General features: G+C 35.8%; 1 long non-coding RNA gene across 2 annotated transcripts in view; it reads right to left on the bottom strand.

The window, feature by feature from the left end:
- LOC126752719 (uncharacterized) overlaps positions 1 to 7608 on the bottom strand; it is a 20507-nt gene extending 12899 nt beyond the window's left edge. For both annotated transcript variants that reach the window (XR_007666018.1, XR_007666017.1), the window contains exon 1: positions 7173 to 7608. This is a non-coding gene — a long non-coding RNA (uncharacterized LOC126752719). The remainder of the gene's footprint in view (positions 1 to 7172) is intronic.
- Positions 7609 to 16162: the final 8554 nt, after the last annotated feature.

Below are 16162 nucleotides of genomic sequence, written 5' to 3'. Positions count from 1 at the left end.
GCGGCGTTCGTTAGAGCAGAGATACGCAACACAGAGACGTTTGATATGATCAAGCAGGCTTACGCAGATGTTGCTTTAGCAAGAAGTGGTGTGTTTCGGTGGCACCAAGCCTTTTTGGAAGGCCAGGAAGAGGTCGCTTATGAAGACTATACTGGGAGACCTGCGACTTTGACAAACACCGACTATATAACTCGTGTGCGCAAAGTTTTGAACTCAGACCATCGACTAAGGATTCGTTTAATTACTCATATGTTAACTTTATCAAAATCTGTGACTCATGACATTGTGACGGAGCACTTGAAGGTGTGCGCCAAGATGGCCTCAAAAGCAATGACCAGAAATTGTGAAAATTAGAACATGTGTGAAAGTGACCTCCAATTGTCTAGTCATGGATCCTTGAGTATTTATTTATTATAATATGACTTGTAAATAAATTTACAAACATACTAGAAAAAAAAGAAGGAACTGGCTGCTTAGGCCTTCGTCCCATTTTGTACATATTAATTTACTTATATAAACATTTCAATTTTAAATTAATTTTAATAATATAGCAGGTAGATGTTTTCTTATATTTTCGTAGTCCAGTGTGGCTATAGCGGTATGCAAATCAACATTTTGCGACGTGTCATTGTAGCAGTTTATTAGATGTTGCATGGTCAGGGTATCATTGCAGTTCATGCGAAGTGGTGGTGAATCTTTTGAAAGTAAATATCCATGCGTTAATTTTGTGTGGCCGAGTTTAAGTCTCATCAAAACAAGTTGCTGGTGTTTTGTTTTAAAATTTGATTTACTGCCATGCTGTTGAGATAACTGGTGCATAGTATCCTTGAGTATGATCTCGATACAAAGAGGAAATCTTCTGAGCATTTTGAGACGACAGAGGAGGTCCAAGCAGTATGTAGCAGAGATTGCTTTCGTGACGCCTTCAATGGAAAATCGGGCAGGCAGCGCTTCATCGACACAGAAGGAGCCTATTTTGAAAGTTTTTAATGTATTGTAACGATTGGTTCATTAAATTTTTTAAATCGACTCAGTCCTATTACTTTCCGGACAAATACTAATGTGTTCAAATTGAAAGGTTAATTTTGTCCATTTCATTTCCGTCAAAGTAATCCCCTCCCGCTGCAATACACTTATGCCAACGAATTTTCCACTCATCATAGCACTTGGAAAAATCCTCCGTCGTGATGGCCATCAGAGCCTGCTTCGATTCAGCTTTTATATCCTCAATTGAGTCAAAATGGTATCCTAGGAGTGGTCATATGAATTTGCTGAGTAGCTAGAAGTTACATGAAGGTGAATCAGGCGAATGCTGTGGTTCAGACATTGTAAAAATCGAAGAATTCAATTTTAGAGCCTCACAAAACGACGCGTATCTCAAATACTAATGACAATTTTAACGTGAAATTTAGCATAGATGTCACTAACAGTACTACCAACTTACAGAAAAAAAATTTACCGATTCAAAAAACACGCGAAGTATAAAAAATCGACAAATCTGAAGAGTAAGCGAGATAATATGAATTTTAGCTCGTACTAAAAAATAACGTCAAATTAAATATCTCTAGGCAGGATAATACTAAAAACTTCATATGACCTAAAATTTAATTCTTCGTATATTAGTTTCAGCACAAAAATTTTCCGGCAGGGGCTTTTTTTAATTTCTAACACTTCGTATCTGAGCTTTTTTTAAGCATAATTTTAGGCGCACCGTAATTTAATCGAAACGAAGCTGAAATAAGTATTCTTGATACTAAGTAGAATAGATAGACTTATCTATAATTATAGTCGTCTCTATATATTTCTTAATTTTTAGTACTTTAATACCGAATTTAGAAAACATTTCCTTGTTTAAATTCTCAAATTTTTTACTGTTATTCTTAAAACTTTTTCCTTTTGACGGCGTTTATTTAAATGTACACATATGTGTATTATTTGTTGTTGTTTTACATAACATTCTGTGCACAACTAAAGAAATGCCCGAAAGACCTTCAAAGGTTTTAAAAAGTCCACAGCAGGAATTATAATATGGGTTCAAAAGTAAGCTTCATTGCTGAACAAAATTTTAGTGGGAAAAATCGGGAACGTTGGCCATTGCGTTTTAGACACATTCACCGAACGAGCGACGCACTTAATAGTCGTTCGATTTCCATTCTTGTACGAGTTGGATTTTGTAAGCCCACTAAACTAAGATCCTTCCCCGGAAAATCTTCCATAAAATGGATAGGCACAGCTCCAATTGTTCCGCGCGATAGCTAATGGACTCATTCGGATCTTCATGGATACTCTGCTTTACAACAGTAATAGCGTCATCGGTGCGCACTGTACGGGTTGTCTGCGAACGTGAGTTGTCTAGAGTAAACGCGGTGTGAAACCCATCCATGGTTGCTCCGACTCTGCTGAGAGATTGCGTCGACCGAATATTGGACGCAGCGCACATTAAGTCGAACCATTATTTTGGTAATAAATTTTGCACGATTTGCAACGTTGCTTTGGAATAAGTCTGAGTATAAATCTCGTAACATCTGTCAAAAGAACTAACTTCAAATAAGAATTGCCTCATTGAAAACCACACGTCTAACAAGTAAAGAAGGGCTAAGTTCGGGTGTAACCGATCATTTCATACTCTTGCAACTCGTCAGGATCAAAGCCAGGCAAATAACTTCAGATGCATACGGTTTGTAAGTTTTATGTGGTCTAGGTGAAGTTGTCAAACGATTTTATTTATTTAGGAACCCAGGCTCCCTCAATTTTATTATAATAACTCACACATTCGCCGATATTTGCGGAATAAAGTCAACTGGAAGTTCGAAAATATTTCTATTAGGTATATGGGGGCTAAGGAAATTATTGAAATTATCAATCAATTTTTGACAAATAGTCATACCATTATTAGGAAAAGGGTTCTCTGCAAATACGCATAATATATCTCACAGATTAACCCATATTTTCGATACAAAGTTTATAATTGGAACTCTAATATATTTGTTCGTTCAGTGGCGTAGCTACAACTTCGGGCGCCCGGGGCCAAGGATGTTCCTACCTACCTACAAGTTTCATGAGGTGGTTCGAACAAAAGTGAATTTTTACAAAATATCTTCGATATTAAGTATATAAAATTTAGGAACTAGAAGTCAAAGCCAAAAATAAGTGCGAACAGTGGGGTGTTACTATTATCAAGCGAATTCGGAAGAAGCTAAATATGTCTGGGGAAATATCTGAAGATGCTGGTTTGAATTCAGAAGAAGAAATGCGTCGCTGTATGATCGAAATTCTGGATAAGCTATCAATGAAAATATCCACCCGTTTTACCAATTTGGAAAAGCTTAATGACTGTTTTGATTTTCTTTGTGATTTTGAACAAATTATAGAACTAACCAGAGACTCATACAATGACAAACTCGTCGAAATTAAATAAAAATGCCAGCAACTTGCCGAATCCTATCCAGATGACTTGGATAACGAAGATTTATATAGTGACATCCAAGACGTCCTACTTTTATTAAAGAGAGCGAAGAAAAACAAAAAACAAATTGGATTTTCCCCAGAAAAAGTTTTATTATACGTTTCTTCAATCGGACTGGAAGCCTACAAGACGTTAGCGACAGCTTTAAGAATACTACTCAGTATACCTGTATCAGTTGCATCTTGTGAAAGATCTTTTAGCAAACTTAAATTGATCAAATCTTACTTGAGATCGACCATGAGTCAGAGTAGACTGTCCAATCTAGCGATTCTCTCAATAGAATGTGAAACTGCTTCAACTTTAAATTACAATGATATGATATGTGATTTTGCAGCGATCAAAGCTAGAAAAGTGCATCTTTAAGTTCTATCACTATTTTTAAGAAAGATATAAGCCAAAAGATATAAGACAAATTCAAATACTGAAGAGTATTCGAGTAAAAATTAATATTTTTCATTGTTATTCAGATTATTACATTGTGAGTGTATAACTTTTTGTCTTTTATAATCAATTTTGTAAAAAAATTTGTTGAAGTATTTTTCTGAATATTAAAAAACAGCGTTTTGCCGCCCCCAAGACATTGCGCCCGGGGCGACGGCCCCCTTCGCCCCCTCTCTAGCTACGCCACTGTGTTCGTTACTTGGGTCTTGAATTAAGTGCACTATTCGGGCAATGTTTTATCTGGATACATTCATTGGTGCTTGATTTGCATTTTGGAAAGTGAAAAAATCAGATTGAATTTAAAATTGGGTTATATGAGAAGTAGGCGTAGTTGTAGTCTGATTTCGTTTGTTTTCGCACTGTAACAAAGGAATGTCAGGGTAACAATATAAAAAAATTTGATTTGTCTTTTCGCCTACCACCAGTTTTGATTAAAATCTCTTGTATCATCACAGATGTAAAATTCAATGCTTCTTGACTATTTATTGATTTGTCGCGCTTTAGTTGCTTTTAACGAGAACATTATATGGGGTATGGGAGGGGTTATCATCTCATTTCATTCAATTTTATAGTGTCGGTTGGGCTTTTCAAGAGACATTTGTTAAGCGAATATTGTACCTTAAGTAATTTAGAAGATAAGTACATTAAACCTTTTAGAGGGCGAGAACACGCTTATACATATAACGGGTTTTTCAATAGGGACGTTGACATTGGACATTTCTGTGACACCATCGTTGCAAATTTTGCGAAAAGATCTTGACCTTCATGCTTAGAAGGTGAAATTAACGCAAGAACTGCAGTCGCTTGACCACCAGAATCGTCGTATGTTCGTAAATAGGTCTGAGCAACAACTTGAAAATGATTCGGATTTTCATCGAAAAATCATCTTCAGCGATGAGGCTCATTTCTGGCTGAATGGCTTCGTCAATAAGCAAAATATGCGATATTGCTCAGGCATTAATCCACACGTACCCCATGAGTTACCATTGCATCCTCAAAAAAAGGACGACGTCACAAGCCACCCAGCGAATGTCACAATCGATTTATTGAAAACCAAGTTTGGTGTACGCGTTATTTCACGAAATGGCGCGCCTCGGTCGTGCGATTTGACGCCGTTGGACTATATCTTGTAGGCCTTACACAGGAATAAAAAATTTCATTGATATCCCAAGCCGTTTTTGTTTTATTTAAAAAAAACTGTTATTTATAAAAAACCTCCTATATTGTTTCTTACTATTTTAGCGCTATTTACATACGTATGTACAAGTATATCAGTTGAGACGAACTCATAAATACGCATTAAATCTTTAAATACTTTTGCGTATACGCTTTCACTTGTTTTGATGCAAACGAGCCTTCGTAAATAGCAATTGGGCTAAAAAAAAATCGTTGCTATCTGTGGGGTCCATTAAGATTATTTGGCAAGATATTGTCTTGACATCTCATTGTGTGTAAATAAAGCTGACGTTTATTCATTTATTTATTCATATTTAGTAAGAATTTAGTTCAAGGTCAAGTTTCGAAATCTTACACACTCAGGATTTGCGTAAGCAATTCGAAAATAGGCGCAGTTTATAAACAAAAATTGGCATACTAGCTTGATTGAAATCGAGTCAGCTGAGTCCTATAACTTAGGAATCCAAAAGAATATCGATATCTCTCGAGTAACAGTTTCGTAGAGCTATGTAATTCCCAAGATACTTGACTATTTACCCGAGACAATCAAACTCCCTTTCATTTTATTTCACCAAGCTTAACCTAATTTGATTTCAGTTTTTTTTTCAGAAAAAACAGTCGCTAACATCATAGAAATTTTTATCAGTAGAGGCCAGTATAAAATGTTGGAGGCTGATGAACACTGATATCTGTACCATTATCATGTCCTTTCCCCCTTTCATTAGCTTTCTAACCTCTTAAATAACTTTAGCCAGCTGTTAATAAACTTGATTTGTTGCAAATCCAATCGATGCAAAAAATCTTCGTTTCCTTATAGACTACTAGCTTAGTTTAAAACAATTGGGTTAGATTTCAAAATCGCGAAATTCAAAATCCTCAAAACCAAAATCATCATCATCACATTCCCAAACATGCTATAACCATGGTTGATCTAACACAGAGGGGTTTAGAGTTATTTTGCGTTGTACTAAGCTCTACATTGGCAGCTTCATAAAAAACCTATCTCGATTTACGAACTTTGTGTTTGGAGACAGAATTTTTGGTAATTTCGAGTCTCTCCCAAGACAATTTTAAGTGGTCGGGAGGCTAAGGCTGACAAGTGCATTTGTGGAAAGGTCATACTAGTAAACTTCATCTCCAAATTTCCCAATTATATGGAAGAGTGAAGAGGTTAAATAATTCCTGAAATTTGTGTCTCTTTATTCCCTCTCAGTGTCTTCACATAATTCATATTCACATTTTATACCATATACATACTATATATAAATAATATCTTTATAAGTAATCACACCTGCTGGGTGTAAACCGCAGCTAAGATTTGAAATTTAAAAAATTTTAAGACAATTGCAAAACTACAATCGATGTTATCGATCAAAAAGTGACAGCAGCTTTTGGTCATCGGTCGTAAAATGCATTTTGAACAAAGAGCAAATATTAAATTTGGTTTTAAACTTGGGAAAACGTTTACTGAAACATTTCAAATGATGAAAAAAGTGTATGGTGATCAGTGCCTATCCCGTAGTAATTGTGCATGAGTGGTTTAAGCGATTCCAAGAAGGTCGTGAGGACCTCTGTGACGATCAGAAGTCGGTCGTCTTCCGAAGTCAAAAATAAAAATAATGCTGATACTCCGAGGGTATTGTACACCGAGAGTTCGGCGCACCTGGCCAAACGATTAATGCTGTGTTTTACCTTGGTGTTATGAAGCGCCTTTTGTCACGCATTCGTCGTGCTCGACCACAATACCGTGAGGCAGGGTCCTGGCGCCTGTTGCACGATAATGCGCCTTGTCATCGGTCGACGATTGTCACTGATTTTTTGACAAAAAGCTCCATATTAACCACTAATCACTCACCCTACTCACCTGATCTGACACCCTGGTTTCAGGACATTTCAGCTATCCAAAAGGCGACGACCGATATTCTCAAGAGCATTCCGAAAAATGACCTTAAACACTCATTTGAAATGCTAATTGACCGGGCTAAACGCTGCATCGAAGCACAAGGAAATTACTGAAATATTAATTTTTTGTTGCTCTAAATGTAATTTGAGAACCAAAATAAACACACACAAATATATTTTTATAAACATATCTAGACGTAAATTGTTTAACATAACGGTTTTTTTTATTACATTATAGACAAATAGTAAAGGCGGAAAAAGCAAGAGTCAAAATAAAGATCTTCATTAAACTAAACCTGTTTGTGGCAACGATGACTAACAACAACATAGCCAGGCTCACATTTGGGTTCCAAAGTAAAAAAAAAATGAGCAACGTAGTGTGGTAAATCCCCGGAACTGATGTTATAATTTGTTTGTGGTTGCTGTATCGGGTGTTGTTGTTGTGGCAATGAATATACCCCCATACACAACAATATAATCACTAAACCCCAAATAAAGTTACGCATCTTGAATTGTTTTTGTTTGCCGAAGCGTTTGCAGATAACCCGAAGAAGAAGACGCCGATACCGCTTCACGTACAACTGGAGATGCGCAAGTAACTCGACTGAATGATCTTCCACGACTAAGCTTTTAGACGAGCGGTCAGCTAGCTAACATATTTAAACAAATATTGTGTGGGTTACCACATATTTGCACTTTTTTTTGGACTATATTCTTTTTTAATTTCTTAATGAATTTTAAAAAATATTTTAGGGAAGAAAATTTTTAATAAATGCTAAACAGTGATATTTGAACTAGATTTAGTTAAAAAAAGTACTTTAAATATTTTTTAAATCTTTATACCGCTTAAAATCGATTTCACTAGAAAAAGTTGAAATACTTTAACTTACAAAAACAAACCTATTTACTTGTCGTTAAAAGCCACTAAAGAAGACGAAATGAAAAATCCGGAATGGAACCCGATTTTGATACCCCCAAAAAATATACAACTACTCAGTATTTCTGAAATAATATAAACAATTTATAGAAATTGTCGTTTACGTTTTAAATTTGGATTTTGAACTCGAATACTTATAGACCAGAATAGATAATTAAATTAAATATAGGATAAAATCCATCGGAAGCGATAGATAAACAAACAAAAATTAAATGAAAAATAATTTAGGGGCGCTCTGAGGTCGGGAAAAGTAAGTGGGGGCGTGGATGAATTTTTAAGGTTTAATAATGGTTTATGTCCATTTCCAGTTAACTACGACTCCTATAGAAAAATATATGTATGTACGTACTTGTATATCGCAATTTTGTAGGTAATGGCAAAGTCTATAACTTTTGTATATACATACATATACATACTTATTTCACATAACCGCAAAATTTATATGAAAAATTCAAACAACCAAGATTTTGGGTTTTTATTTTCTTCTACAAAAAAACAAAATTCTTGCACGAAATTTGGTCGAAACTTACTTTGTTATCTCCCAAACTATATACATAAAAGATAATTTCAAGTACATAAAAGATGCTCCATTGATTTCTAATGGCCTTACTCTTCACAGTTTTCTATCAAATTTTTTTCGCATTTCTGACGATACATATTTAACGGTATCTAAGGAAAAAAATAAAATGATTGTTGTTGGGTGGACCACCCCAATACATGGGTATATATCTTTTTTTTAATGATCTTGATAATTATGGGCATTTTTAAGTGCATGCGGGATTTTCTCAAGTTCAATACTATTTTATGGTAACCGTGTCAACAAGATACTGGTTAAACCACTTTAATAATCGAATAAATAATTTATGAACGTATAATATGTACACTTTAATTAGAGCAAAGATCCATCGGCTGTTGTATCTACTTCTTAATTAATATGTCGATATACGATACGATATATATATTTCGTGGAAAAGTCAAGTTTAGAGCCCCGTACTACCTCACCGGTGTGAGTTGGAGCACCTTTGTAGAGTGAACAATTCTGAGAAATATGCGTATTTTCTATGGAAAATTTTTACATGCCTTGGTCCAGTTCTTAATGTTAATATTAAGGGCTAAAATTTTCAGGGAATTTTTGTTACGGGATTGAAAAAAAATAATAGTTAAAAAAACACCCTAATGTATACATATGTATATTTTTATTATATATTTTTACTATATAAAGACCAAAATATTCTTTTTTTCAAGTTTTCCAAGTCTAATGAACTCCTTTATCATTACTCTACAAAACGTATTATCTATGACGAACATTTTGATATACACTTATGATTGATATTTTGTACACTTTTATTCAGATAAGCTTTTCTCGATATTCTATTTTCATTTATCACAAAGCAAAATCTTGAGTATTCAATATATTTTAAATATTTTTATTTTACCCGCACCTGAACCAAAAATATTTTTTTTTTCGTTTTCCAACTCTGCTCCTTTATTTTACCTAAGACGTTTATACATTGTCATTTGTTTCTACATTATGATTGTTTTTCTTTTTATAAATATAATAATATTTCATTTTTTCAGTGTTTTATAAAAAGAGGTTTGTGGTTCAATTAAAAGACGGTAAAAAATTTAGAAACGCTTCGAAATGGGGACAAATCCATCGCTCTGCAAAATATACAACCTGAAAGAGGTGAGTTTCAACATTTTTCTACGGGATATGTAAAATTGCAGTTAGAGATGTCTTCTGCAGAGGATTGAAAGTGTGTTCGTAAGTGTAGTTTTGATTCACATAAATAGGTTGAATGTAATCTACAACAATAAATAGGCATACAATTGACTTTTGAACTCAGGAAGGGCAAATAATATCGAGATCTGAAAACCACAACCAATAAAAGTGGTAATGTGTTACCCTTCAGTCATCTACTCATGTTTCTGTCTTCGATTTTGAACTCGACGATTTGAAAACTAGTTTCGGTTAAAGAACACTAACTAATATTTTTCAAATTATTAGTACGGCGATCGTCATTTACGAAAAGTAACAAGGGGTGACAGATATTCGAGAGATGAATAACTTCTTTAAGTTCATTTAATTATAGTAACTATATGCCGGCGCCCTGATCTTGTCGTTTTTATGAGAGGAAACTACTAAAATTCATAGCTGTCGTGCAATTGGTTCGGGAGATATAGCATTTTGAGGGACGAAATTAAAAAGCACCGAAAACGATGTACTCAGTCTACGACCAAAAGAGGTCGTTACGGACGAAAGTACACAAAAATACTCAAAATAATGACCAAAAAATGAAATTCATCAAAAAAGCAGACACACTAAAGATAACAAAAAGATGTGTTGGACACAATATTTATAAATATTTGGGTTTACGAAAGCTTTTTTCATGTAAGTTCACATTCCATCGATGCCCATTCTTCGTAAAATTATATGATTTAGGCTTGGAATCGTTTTCACATTCATCGTATTTTTGGTATCTGACGCCGACGCTTTTTTTGATTTCAATCCTCAAGGGAATGCTGGATGAAAAATAAAAATTGCCGAGACTGAGGCGCGTTTCGAAGAGTTGGAAAATCGTAGTAACCGCCAATATAATAAAATATTAAGGGAATTTTGTGTAAACAATTAATTTTCTTTAAAGGATTATGAACTTTTCAACCTGTTTGTTATATAATATGTACCATGAATATCAATAGTCAATGAAATGGAATTATAGCATGAAAATTCGTCGATAAACTTTATGAAACGTCACTGAGAAAGGTCGTAAAGCAATGGGAAACATAATTGAGAGAGACCAACTTCACTATTGTCATTGCTCCAATTCAACCTTTATCGATACGCGATTGAAATTCCTACTTCTAATTGCCTATAAAAGCTAAGAACACTTAAGGAAATAGATATCGTTGAAAAGTTTGTGGTTACTTGGAGACAGTTTGTTCTTAAACATCTTCCACTACAGATACAGACGTTGATATCACAAAAATTAAAATTTATTATTACTATTCTGAGCTATTAAACCGATAAAGAACAGAATCTGTAAAGAAAATTTGCGGAGCTAGTGAAATTGGGTAAATCAAATCAAAAATACAGGGTTTGTCCGGAAAGTATTAGGACAAATTTTTTCCGCTGCGACTGTACTACGAAGCGTGCGCGCACCGACTGGATTCGGTAGAGGGCATTCATAGCTAACGAACGAGCGGCTGGTCAGTTGTGTCCGAGCACGTAAAAAGTCAGGACAAACATTTTCGCGCGACGTGTTTCTGTGAGTGGTGCAAACCGAAAATGCAGCGTTCGTTAGAGCAGAGATACGCAACACAGACGTTTGATATGATCAAGCAGGCTTACGCAGATGTTGCTTTAGCAAGAAGTGGTGTGTTTCGGTGGCACCAAGCCTTTTTGGAGGGCCAGGAAGAGATCGCTTATGAAGACTATGTATACTGGCAGACCTGCGACTTTGACAAACACCGACTATATAACTCGTGTGCGCAAAGTTTTGAACTCAGACCATCGACTAAGGATTCGTTTAATTACTCATATGTTAAATTTATCAAAATCTGTGACTCATGACATTGTGACGGAGCACTTGAACATGCGCAAGGTGTGCGCCAAGATGGCCTCAAAAGTGCTCACTTACGACCAGAAATTGCGTCAAGAAAATTAGAACATGTGTGAAAGTGACCTCCAATTGTTTAGTCATGGATCCTTGAGTATGATCTCGATACAAAGAGGAAATCTTCTGAGCATTTTGAGACGACAGAGGAGGTCCAAGCAGTATGTACCTCGGCTCTGAAGGCTATTCCAGAGATTGCTTTCGTGACGCCTTCAGTGGAAAATCGCGCTGGCAGCGCTTCATCGACACAGAAGGAGCCTATTTTGAAAGTTTTTAATGTATTGTAACGATTGGTTCATTAAATTTTTTAAATCGACTCAGTCCTATTACTTTCCGGACAAATAATAATGTGATCAAATTGAAAGGTGAATTTTGTGCATTTCATTTCCGTCAAAGTAATCCCCTCCCGCTGTAATACACTTATGCCAACGAATTTTCCACTCATCATAGCACTTTGAAAAATCCTACGTCATGATGGCCATTAGAGCCTTCTTCGATTCAGCTTTTATATTCTCAATTGAGTCAAAACGGTGTCCTAGGAGTGATCATGTGATCAGACATCGAAGAATTCAATTTTAGAGCCTCACAAAACGACGCGTATCTCAAATACTAATGAAAATTTAGCATAGATGTCACTAACAGTACTACCAACTTAGAGAAAAAAAATTTACCGATTAAAAAAACACGCGAAGTATAAATTAAAAATTCACCTTTCAATTTGATCACAGTATTATATTTAAGCTTTAATCTGTTTTGCCAATTTACGTCGACAAATCTGAAGAGTAAGCGAGATAATATGAATTTTGGCTCGTAGTAAAAAATAACTTCAAATTAAATATCTTGAGGCAGGATAATACTAAAAACATCAAAGGACCTAAAATTTAATTCTTTCGAGGAAAGTGGAAAATGATGGCCTTTGGTTCGTATATTAGTTTCAGCACAGAAATTTTCCGGCAGGGGCTTTTCTTAATTTCTAACACTTCGTATCTGGGCTATTTTGAAGCATACTTTTAGGCGTACCGTAATTCAATCGAAACGAAACTGAAATAAGTATTCTTGATACTAAGCAGAATAGATAGACTTATCTATAATTATAGTCGTTTCTATATATTTCTTAATTTTTAGTACTTTAATACCGAATTTAGAAAACATTTCGTTTTTTAAATTCTCAAATTTCTTACTGTTATTCTTAAAACTTTTTCCTTTTGACGGCGTTTATTTAAATGTACACATATGTGTATGATTTGTTGTTGTTTTACATAACATTCTATGCACAACTAAAGAAATGCCCGAAAGGCCTCCAAAGATTTAAAAAGTCCACAGCAGTAACTATAATATGGGTTCAAAAAGTGAGCTTCATTGCTGAACCAGATTTTCTTGAAAAAATCGGGAACGTTGGCCATTGCGTTTTAGACACATTCACCGAACGTGCGACGCACTTAATAGTCGTTCGACTTCAATTCTTGTACGTGTTGGATTTTGTAAGCCCCCTAAACCAAGATCCTTCCCCGGAAAATCTTCTTTAAAATGGATAGGCAAAGCTCCAATTGTTGCGCGCGATAGCTAATGGACACATTCGGATCTTCATGGATACTCTGCTTTACAGCAGTAATAGCGTCTTCGGTGCGCACTGTACGGCTTGTCTGCGAACGTGAGTTGTCTAGAGTAAACGCGTTGTGAACCCCATCCATGGTTCCTCCGACTCTGCTGAGCGATTGGGTCGACCAAATATTGTACGCAGCGCACACTAAGTTACGCGAGCCGAACCATTATTTGGGTAATAAATTTTGCAACGTTGCTTTGGAATAAGTCTGAGTATAAAGCTAGTAACATCTGTAAGAAAGACCAACTCTGAATAAAGGATTGCCCCATTACAAATCACACGTCTATCAAGTAAAGAAGCGCTAAATACGAGTGTAACCGGTCATTTCATCTCTTGCAACTTCTCAGGATCAAAGCCAGGCAAATAACTTCAAGTTCATAACCGATTTTATCTATTTTAGGAACAAATGCGTACCGTTATTAGAAGAACTGACACCCTCAATTTGATTATAATAACTCACACATTTGCCGATATATGCGGTATAAAGTCAACTGGAAGTTCGAAAATCTTTCTATTAAGGATTCCTTCCAAATTCAGTCAAGAAAAAGTCAGGGTAACATTATATAACAAATTTGGTCGATATCGATCGAGCAGGTTCTGAGATATGTCTTTTCTCCCAAATGTGGGCGGTGCCACGTCCATCGTCCATTTCTTACCCCGTGTTAAATTCAATGCTTCTAGAGTATTTATTTATTGATTTGTCGCGCTTTTAGTAGTTTTTAACGGAAACGTTATATATGGAGTGGGCGTAGTTATCACCTCATTTCATTCAATTTGACTGTGTCAGTTGAGGTTTTCAAGAGATTTTTCCTGAGCGAATATTCTACTTTAAATGGTTTAGGGGATAAGTAAATTAAACCTCTTAGAGAGCGGGAACACCATCTTTTTATTTTATACCGCACAGGTTACGCCCATTTAAGAAGACGTGTTAACCTTTTTGCGAAGAAACATCTCTACCAAGTTCTATTATCTTAATTTTTACCAAAGTTAGAGCGTTCACGGGCAGACGGACATACAATCAATCGGATTTCAATTCGTCCCATCATCCTGATCACTTTTATATTTATAAAAATAGTCTTTTTTCTTATTCAAATTCCCCAATTTTGCTATGTATGTATGTACAGGGTTTATCCGGAAAGTAATAGGACCGACTTTCGCACCGACAAGATTCGGTAGAGGGCGTTCCTAGCTAACGAACGAGCGGCTGGTCAGTTGTCTCCGAGCACCTTGAGAGTCAGGGCAAACACTTTCGCGCAACGTGTTTCTGTGAGTTGTGCAAGCCGAAAATGAAGTGTTAAATCAGAGGTACGCGATTAATTCTGTATGAAACTCAGTAAATGTTCGACCAGTGTGCCAAGAAAATTTGAACATGTGTGAAAGTGAACACCAATTTTTGATTAACTCATCACAGGGGACAGGATGACTTTTTTGTTTCCTTGTCTCAAAATGCCGATGAAAGGCAAGCATTTTGAGATGACAGAGGGGATCCAAGCAGCATGCCCCAAGGCTCTCAAGGCTATTCCGGCGATATGCCATCCGTAGCGTCTTCAATGCACGGAAATCGCGCTGACAGCGCTGCATCGACGCAGAAGGAGCCTATTTTGAAATCGACTCAGTCCTATTACTTTCCGAACAAACCCTGTATATCAGTGGAGACGAACCCGTAAATACGCATTAAATCTTTAAATACTTTTGCGTATACGCTTTCACTTGTTTTGATGCAAACGAGCCTTCGTAAATAGCAATTGGACTCAAAAAAAAATCGTTGCTATCTGTGGGGTCCATTAAGATTATTTGGCAAGATATTGTCTTGACATCTCATTGTGTGTAAATAAAGCTGACGTTTATTCATTTATTTATTCATATTTAGTAAGCATTTAGTTCAAGGTCAAGTTTCGAAATCTTACACACTCAGGATTTGCGTAAGAAATTCGAAAATAGGCACAGTTTATATACAAAAATTCACATATTAACAACTTAAAGGCGGCCTATATCCGTTCACTATTTGTTGTTGTGCTACTAATTCAATATTACAATTTCTTTTCAAAAGACTTCATTGAAATCGAGTGAGCTGAATAACATTCCCGAAACATTCTATAACTTAGGTACCCAAAAGAATATCGATACCTTTCGAGTAATAGTTTCGTTACTAATTATATCTAAGATCTATCTACTAATTATACTCTCGCAACAAAGTTGCTAAGGAGAGTATTATAGTTTTGTTCACATAACGGTTGTTTGTAAGACCTAAAACTAAAAGAGTCAGATATAGGGTTATATATACCAAAGTGATCAGGGCGACGAGTAGAGTTGAAATCCGGATGCCTGTCTGTCCGTCCGTCCGTCCGTGCAAGCTGTAACTTGAATAAAAATTGAGATATCATGATGAAACTTGGTACACGTATTTCTTGGCTCCATAAGAAGGTTAAGTTCGAAGATGGGCAAAAGCGGCCCACTGCCACGCCCACAAAATGGCGAAAACCGAAAACCTATAAAGTGTCATAACTAAGCCATAAATAAAGATATTAAAGTGAAATTTGGCAGCAAGGATCGCATTAAGGAGGGGCATATTTGGACGTAATTTTTTTGGAAAAGTGGGCGGACTAAGTTTTTTGTATATATCTCGGAAACTGCTATAGCTATGTCAACCAAACTCTATAGAGTCGTTTCCTTCAGGTATTTCCATATACAGTTCAAAAATGGAAGAAATCGGATAATAACCACGCCCACCTCCCATACAAAGGTTATGTCGAAAATCACTAAAAGTGCGTTAAGCGACTAACAAAAAACGTCAGAAACACTAAATTTTACGGAAGAAATGGCAGAAGGAAGCTGCACCCAGACTTTTTTTTAAATTTAAAATGGGCGTGGCGTCGCCCACTTATGGACCAAAAACCATATCTCAGGAACAACTAGTCTAATTAATTTTACAGCAAAATAAAAAAAATATGTAAATGACGGATAATGAAATCTCGATTATCACTTTATCATGCGAGAGTATAAAATGTTCGGTGACACCCGCA

The sequence above is a fragment of the Bactrocera neohumeralis genome, chromosome 3, assembly GCF_024586455.1.
Source record: "Bactrocera neohumeralis isolate Rockhampton chromosome 3, APGP_CSIRO_Bneo_wtdbg2-racon-allhic-juicebox.fasta_v2, whole genome shotgun sequence".
In the NCBI taxonomy this organism is placed as follows: Eukaryota; Metazoa; Arthropoda; class Insecta; order Diptera; family Tephritidae; genus Bactrocera; species Bactrocera neohumeralis.
The sequence above is the reverse complement of the archived record's forward strand: the minus strand, read 5'-3'. Positions and strand labels throughout refer to the sequence as shown.